At 44.6% G+C, this 7,723-nt stretch overlaps 1 long non-coding RNA gene across 1 annotated transcript; it reads left to right on the top strand.

Annotated features, from left to right (window-relative positions):
- Positions 1-351: 351 nt before the first annotated feature.
- LOC149916568 (uncharacterized) lies at positions 352-7,133 on the top strand. Its single transcript, XR_016469420.1, has 5 exons — positions 352-434; positions 1,071-1,233; positions 1,563-1,716; positions 2,725-2,913; positions 6,915-7,133. It is a non-coding gene; the product is annotated as an uncharacterized LOC149916568 (long non-coding RNA).
- Positions 7,134-7,723: the final 590 nt, after the last annotated feature.

Genomic DNA, 7,723 nt, shown 5'->3' with positions numbered 1-7,723 from the left:
AGGGCCTCCTGCTCCACAGGTAGACTGTACAGCACTGCTGGTCAGTGCAATAAGATCAAAAGGTCTGTAATTAGACCAAAGACTCCTCCTTGAGTGGGTGCTACACCACTGACGATGGAAGAAGTGCTTTTGTTTTTCTTGGTTATAAATGGTGTTAACAGACAGGAGTTTATTTCCTGAAATCTACTTTGAAATGCCACTGGAAGCTGAGCAATTAGCTCCCTGGGAAACCTCAGCTTGTTGCTTTCCTAAACCTCGAATATTATAACTTTTACATTTAAACTCCAGATGCATTTCAACTATCTTCCTAGCTGAAGCTTTTCTGAGAAACTTTATTGTCTTCTTCAAAAGGCTCGCATGTGAAAACAGCGATCAGAGGCGTGCTCTCAGACAAAAGGACTGGCATACAATGCTTTCTGTATATAAAATGAAAGGTATGATGCTGCTTTCTGTTCCTGTAAGTACTCTTCCAGCAAGAACCAGTTTCCTACCAGCAGCTCTCAGATGTCCTTGCTGAGCTACCGAGGTTCTAAGCTGAAACAGGGCTTGGAGGAGCTGAGCAACCTGCTTCACTGCCTTGGGCTGATGGGAGGTTTGGGGCTGCAGTGGGTCCTCAGGAGCCCTGTTGTGGGAGCTTTTAAGCCTGCTTGATGTTTCTGGGTGCCTGGCTCTTCCTGGACTCAAAAAGAGTCTCTGAATTCTGCATTATTGTACAGCTTCATATGCTGTGTCCTCAACCCTGTCTGCCCCTGACATCAGCACTGAGAGCAGCCCAGCGAATCCTATGGGGAGAGTAGATGTGGAGTAAAAATGCTGTTTTTCCTTTTAAATGAAATAATTATTAAAAAAGATGAATAGGAAAGGAAATTTATGGCTTCTTCAGAGTGGAAGCTGCACCTGCCCATCTGCTTTCTCAGTCCTCAGCTCTGTGAAGAACTTCAGCCCATTTCTAATTTGAGCCACACGAGTTATCCCCCTGCCCAGCTTTGGTTGGGTGACTCATGGATTTTTAAGTTGGTCACGTCCTTCGGGATGCTGCTGCATTTAATGGAGCCTCTCCTTCCCTCCAGCTCAAGGCTGAAGAATCAGAGCTGATGTCAAGCAAACAGCTGGTCCTCCAGCATCCTGCCTCTTGCCAAAGCTCATGTCAACATGTTCTGCTCTGGAAGCTGCATTGTGGTTTTGTTTGACGAGGAGTACAGAAGCATGCTGAGTACTTCGTGAAGGAAATAAGTAAAGCTCTTTTTTTAGTGGGGGAAAAAATATTTTCTCAATGTCTTGTTAACCTCTTGCTGTCCAGCTGGAGGTAATATTACTATGCACTTGGGTTATCCAGCACCAATCCCCCTGCTACAGGCAGGGACACCTCCCTCTAGCCCAGAGGATGGGGTTGCTCACAGCCCCATCCAGCCTGACCTTGAATGCTTCCAGGCAGGGGGAATCCACAATCTCTCTTGTTCAATCTCTCTTGTTCCTTCTGGGCTTGTATTGTTTAAGGTGTCTGCTTAGGCTTGTGCATTAAACACTGCATTGTCTGAATTTCTCCTGCTGTTTCTGCCCAGGGAAACTGTGCAAATCAGCTCTTCTTATACTACTTTCCACCAAAGGAAGCGGCCTCTAGATGTATCATGGGAAGAGATCTCAATGGAGGACCCTGCTTGTTTTAGGTCCCAGAAGTGAACAAGAGTTGTTTTCTCATCCCAACAGGTGACCTGGGTAGGTGCTGGGGAGCCCTGTGCTGCTGTATTTTCCCATCTGGTTCCTTGTTTTTTTTTCTGGCTGTCCTGCTCCTACACTCCATAAACCTGATTCTAAGTCCTATCTAATGTCAGGGAAGCCTTGGAACAGGTTGCCTAAGGAGGCTGTGGATGCCCCATCCCTGCAGGCATTCAAGGCCAGGCTGGATGTGGCTCTGGGCAGCCTGGGCTGCTGGTTAGCGACCCTGCACATAGCAGGGGGTTGGAACTGGATGATCATTGCGTTCCTTTTCAACCCAGGCCATTTTATGATTCTGTGATGATTCTATGAAATGGCCTCAAGTTGTGCCGGGGTAAGTTTTAAATGGGATATCAGGAAGAACTTTACAGAAAGGGTTGTTAAGCACTGGAATAGGCTCCCTGGGGAGGTGGTTGAATCACCATCCCCAAATGCATTTAAAAACTGTTTGGATGTGGTGCTCAGGGACGTAATTTAGTGGAGGGTTTTTAGGGTAGTATGGTTAGGTTGAAGTTGGACTTGATCTTGAATATCTTTTCCAATGAGCAATTCTATGATTCTATCCGACATAGTTCTCAAATTAAAAAAATTACTTGTTATCCATCTAATTTCTATGAGAGGAAATTCTATTAAATCTCCAGAAGAAAGTGCATTATAGCCGTACTTTCAGAAGCAGACCCTTGAATAAACTTTTTTAGTTATTCCGCATAACTTCCATTATGACTGTCATTATGAAGCAGATGAACATTTTCTTGAACAATTAGATGCGGGTGTACGGAATAAAGAGTGTAGTTCGCCTGAGATCATTGAAACCTATCTGTTTGGGTGATTCATTTTCTTCCAACTAGGCTGCCCATAATAAGCTTTTCTTCTCTGGCTTTGTCTTGTTTCTCATTTCAGTTGGCCACAACGCCCAAAGAATTGAAAGAATGTCTTTCCCCATGTCCTTGTGCTGTGACTGAGCCTGGCAAACAAAAAAATATAATCTATTTTTTTTCTTTCTTGAAGCTGAAAGGAGGAGGAGGAGGGGCAGATTTAAAAATGAAATGTGCACTGTTACCTGTGTGGCAGCAACTTAGGGCAGGTGGGCCCTTCTAACTTTGGATGCTCTGTATGGTCCAGCAGCCATATTGGGTGGAGCTGCGTGCAGACATGGGAATGCACAGAACTCCTCATCTCCTGCTGCCTCTGCTTCAGGTAAGTAGCTATGTTTGGCAAATGACCTGGTGGAAAATCAAATGCAACTAGCTGGTGTATCTCTGAATCACAAACGTGTTTAACAACTGCAATGCAAAAGTAAGCCTGATGAAATGAAAGCTAGGGCAGATCCATAAGGTCATTACAAATACAGGATGTCTGTGAACATCTTTCCTATGCCCTGTGGTGTGGGATTGCTGCCTGAGGCTTCGCTCGGGGTGCGAGTTCCTGGCAGCTGCTCTTTGGGGCTGGTCGTGGCACTGCTGTGATGCTCACCCAGGCTCTGTGGTGTGTGAATCCAGCACTGAGGAGCCCCAGCTATTTACTGGGGAGGCACCTCCTCCCCAGTCTTACTGCTGAACCCCACAGAGCGACTCTGACTCCGATCTCAGGTGGCGAGTGCCTGAATTTCCACCTTCTGATTATGGCTGTGCCTTGAAGTTGTGATTTCATGGCAACTGCACCTCATGCTGAAGCTCAGGAGTGGGTGTCACGAGTCCTCCTGGGAGAGCTCAAAGCAGGAGGAGTTTTTCCTGCACAGACAATGTGCTTAAATATACCTGGATAATGAGAGATGGCGGGTAGCACAGGAGGGTCTGCTGAGGATCTTGTCACTTGACAAGTAGGTATGTAGTGGGCTGGAGCCTCATTTCCATTGTTCATTCAAAATTAAACACTAGCTGCTAGTCAATCCATTGCTGTTTTACCTCTCGTTGCAAGCAAGAACAACAGCAGCACAGCTAGAATTCATGTCTAGTGGATAGGACTGTAAGTGTTCATTTCCTGGGGTGGTTATCATCCGCGTCCCACGCAGCAGTTTGATATTTAGCTGGTGCTGCTGCAAATGATATGGAAATCTCCTGGTCACCTCTAAGAACGCTTTGTACATCAGCTTGCAACTCAAGAAATTGCTGGAGAGCCTAAGAAAATAAAAAGCTTTCTTTGGTTCTTTTAAAACAGCAGAAGCAGCTGACTTGGGGTCTGCCCTGGGCTTCTTGCGGAGAGATATTAGCAAGGACTGAATTGAATGGAAGCTGCTGGAGAATGTGAGGCAAGGGAAAATGTTTTTATAAGAAAATGAAATGGCAAAAACTTAGGGGAGAAAGCGGAGAATGCAAGACCTTGAACTGAGCCTCTTTGGGGAGGGGGGAATAAAAAAAAAAAAAGGAAAAAGTGCCTGCTTGAATAATAGACTAACTAGCGACCTTGAACATATACAGTGTGCATAATAAGAGTGAAACAAATGAATCCCTGAATATGAGGCCTTCTTAGAATGGAGAATAATAATCACAAGTGACAAATTTAAAAAAAAAAAAAAAAAAAAGACACATAATTTAACAGGATAATGGGGGTTTGAACCATCCTGAGATGAGAGAAGTGACGGAAGAGGTTTAACAACAGGCTGGGCTAGCAAATGGCCTGGCTACAACTTGTAGTAAGAGGAAAGCCAGGACTTGTCTGCTCCAGAAGGACTGTACTGATTTATTCTATTAGTATATGATTAAACTTCACTTCCTTCTCAGAGTGCTGTTCAAATTCAGGGGAGGGAATCTGTCAGCTCTGTTCTTCTGTTCAGCCATCCCTCCAGGCTGCTCCCCTTGTGATGCAGCCCAACTCTGACAGAGTGGCTGGCAGGGATGGTGACACCATTTGATGCTGTGAGGTGACATCAGCTCCACGTGGGTGAGGGATGTGATTCAAGGCTCACCACATCTATCTGCTGCTTCTGAGCTGAAAGTGACAATGCTCCCAGTCTGTGAGCAGCCTTCTCCTTCAGCTGATGTGAGTTTTCGTGGATGATCTGTTCATTGCTTTCTTGTTACCTCGTGAGCAAACTCAGGCAGTCCCTGCCCACCTGGTACATTTCCAGGCTTTGTTTCACCTTAAGTGTTGCAGAATATTTAACCCTAAGGTGTGATACCTCCCACTTTTCCTGAACACATCCCATATATCTCTTGGTAGCTGTCTTCCACAGCTGCTTCTGATTTGACTTGAACACTTCCAGAAGAAATGTCTTAAACACCTTCAAATCATCAGTGAAGATGAGAGACTCACCCTTGAAGTGTTCCTTTGCACTTATTCCCAGTTTGATTTCTTGTTAGTAATCAAGAGTTACTTCTTTATGTTGGTGGTACCAGCCAGTTTGAGATCTACACTGCAAGAATTCCTCCTAGCTCTCCCTCCAATCTGTTGTTCATCAGAGGCCTTGGGTGGATGTTTTCCTTTAGCTTTCCTTTTCAACCTTTCTGTACTGAGAGCTTAGAAGATGGTCCTCCAGGCATTGCTCCCAGTGCCATGTGTGTGGTGGTGATGATGCTTCTATTTCTGACAGGTGGTTGTGTACAGTCTTGTCGTGGCTGGTGGTGCCAAGCTTCCCTATGGGTGCTGATGCCCATCTTCCCCATGGGTGGTGATGATGCTCAGCCTTCCAATGGCTCATTGGCATAGGAACCTATTATCTGCATTGATGTGGCTTCAGCCAAGCTTCCCACATTTGGGTTAAAATTTATTGGTGGGTTTCCACCCTCTGAGATGCCGCTTTGCTACCAAATCCTCCTTACAGAGGACCCATTCCTTCACGTATCCAAGCAGGTCCTGCCAGGCTCCCCTTTGCTTTGTGTGGATCCTCGTGTTGTCCTCAGCTTTCACACCACAAAAGATTAAAGATAATACTAATCCTAATCATATAAAAACGCCCTTCTGAGAATGGCCTGCTGGCTGATATTATGCCATATAAAGACTCTGTGAAATAGCCAGGGTAATTTACACTCATTAGGAGGAGAATGCAGTAGATTAAAGGTACCAAGGGTGAATAGCTTCCCATTTTTGTCAAACTTGCCTAAGCTTTTATTCACCTGCTGAAGCCATTATTTTATAATAATAAAAAAGAGGAGAAAGAGCCTTGCATGAACTTGGGGAGAAAGGGAGAGAGTGCAAGCTAGGAGCTATTTTCTCAAGAGAGAGAAACGCAGCATTATAGATTAAAGGTGAAAAGACAGCTCTCATTTAAATCAATCCACCTCTCCGAAGCATATTTATTCACAGATTAATTAGAGTTGCAAATGAAAATGATCTGGTTGGTGGGAACATTATTGAGGCCTTTAAAGTGCGGGAGTGAAGATTAAAAGGAAGCACACTTACCCTTTCCTTATGATCTAAAGAGGAGATCAAAAGAGTCGGTGTCAAATTAACAGCCCTGATGATTTCTCTCCTCTTCTAGCTCCTCGTTTATTATCTCAGGCTCATGTTGATACATGCAGGATGAAGACCTGCTTTCCTGCATGGCTGGCGCGTGATGTGTGTAGGGTCTCTTTAGGATCAATGAGGAAGGTTCAGGGCTACCTGAGCAGGGATAGGTTGCCGATTGGAGTAGATAGGAGAAACTGTGTCTTGCATACTGGGATATTGCAAGGAATTGGTAAGGCAGTAGTGACGCAGCACAGTGAAACTGCAGATTCGTTTGCCCAATCTGTGGTTGAAATGCATTTAATTGAATGCCCAGCCTCTTGTGGGTCTCTCTCAAATAGAGACTTGCTGTTGAGGAAAGAGATGTGATTTTACTGGGCTCCAGTGGAGCGTGGCCCCTTGTGAGATCCACCAGGTAAGGGACTGCTGCAGCAAGGCAACACTATCAAGCCATTTTGGAAGAAGACACTAAAGGTGAATTAGCATCAGAAAAGCAACGTAGCCTTGTCATGAGCTCTAAACATATCTTTGTTGGAGATGGGATTAAGAGAGTTGCAAAATCCATTCTCACTTGTGGGATTGCAGGCTCTCATTGGGTAGAATTGTATCAGGTTGAGTATGAAGTAGTGCATGACACACATTACTGAGTGTGATACAGCAATCAGAAGGTCTGACTTGATGTTTTGACAAGATTATGGATAATTTCGTTGGTGTTTAGCAGGGCAATTTGACTGCCCTCCAAATATATTGTATGGTAAGAGTGGCTGTAAATTAAAATAGCCTGCTCCGTTTTCATATTTGTTCTTCATTTTCAGGCATGTTTCCAGCCACAGACAGGAAAGACCAAGCTCACTGCACCAAGCAAACGAGAAGAAAAAGATTAATAGCATCACTCTCCAGGAAAAACTTCATCTTGCTGTCCTCATCTTGCCCTATGGAGCATGTTATCAACTCAAGAAACTCCCAATAGGAAAGAAAGCAAGTTCACACCCAGCTCTCTGCAGCCCCAGGCTGGAAGATAGCTCTGCTCAGAGAATCACTGAAAAGGCAGCAGAAATAAATTTCCCTCCCTGAGCTTTTCAGAGCACAAAAGCTGTGCTTAAACATGCTAGGAAGTGGCATTTTGCAAAACAAAACATTTTAATATCAGCTTGTTTAAAAATTGGTCTGAATGCTCTCTTATTTAGTTCTTAAGAATAAAGAGAGGGGAGCAAGATGGGACACCCTGAAAACATTTCCTGTAGGCACATCTCATCTATTTTCTGGATTCTAAAAGCTGGAAAATTTTGAATCTTGTTTCTTTCTGTCCCCCTGCAGAATGCCTCTGCTCTGGTGCTTTGGATTTGAACCACGTGTCCAGTGAGGGAAATGTCTGCCCTATCGCTACCAAGGCTCACAATGTTGTCCTCCAAACAATCAAGCTCTTCCCTCTGTTTGCGAACATGCCAAAATATGCTGCAGATGTAATGTAAATGCACTTACTGCAGTATTTTTTTTTTTTTTTTCTGAGTCCTATTAGAAAGAAGAAATGAGAAAGGCAAAACCAGCTGAATCCTCTATTTGTCTGCTCTCAGCGTGGGCAATGCAGAATGGCCCTGAAGCACTTAGGGGAAGGAGGAGAAGC

This window comes from Phasianus colchicus, chromosome 10 (genome assembly GCF_987193195.1).
Source record: "Phasianus colchicus chromosome 10, bPhaCol1.hap1.1, whole genome shotgun sequence".
Classification (NCBI taxonomy): domain Eukaryota; kingdom Metazoa; phylum Chordata; class Aves; order Galliformes; family Phasianidae; genus Phasianus; species Phasianus colchicus.
This window is presented reverse-complemented; position numbering and strand designations above follow the sequence as displayed.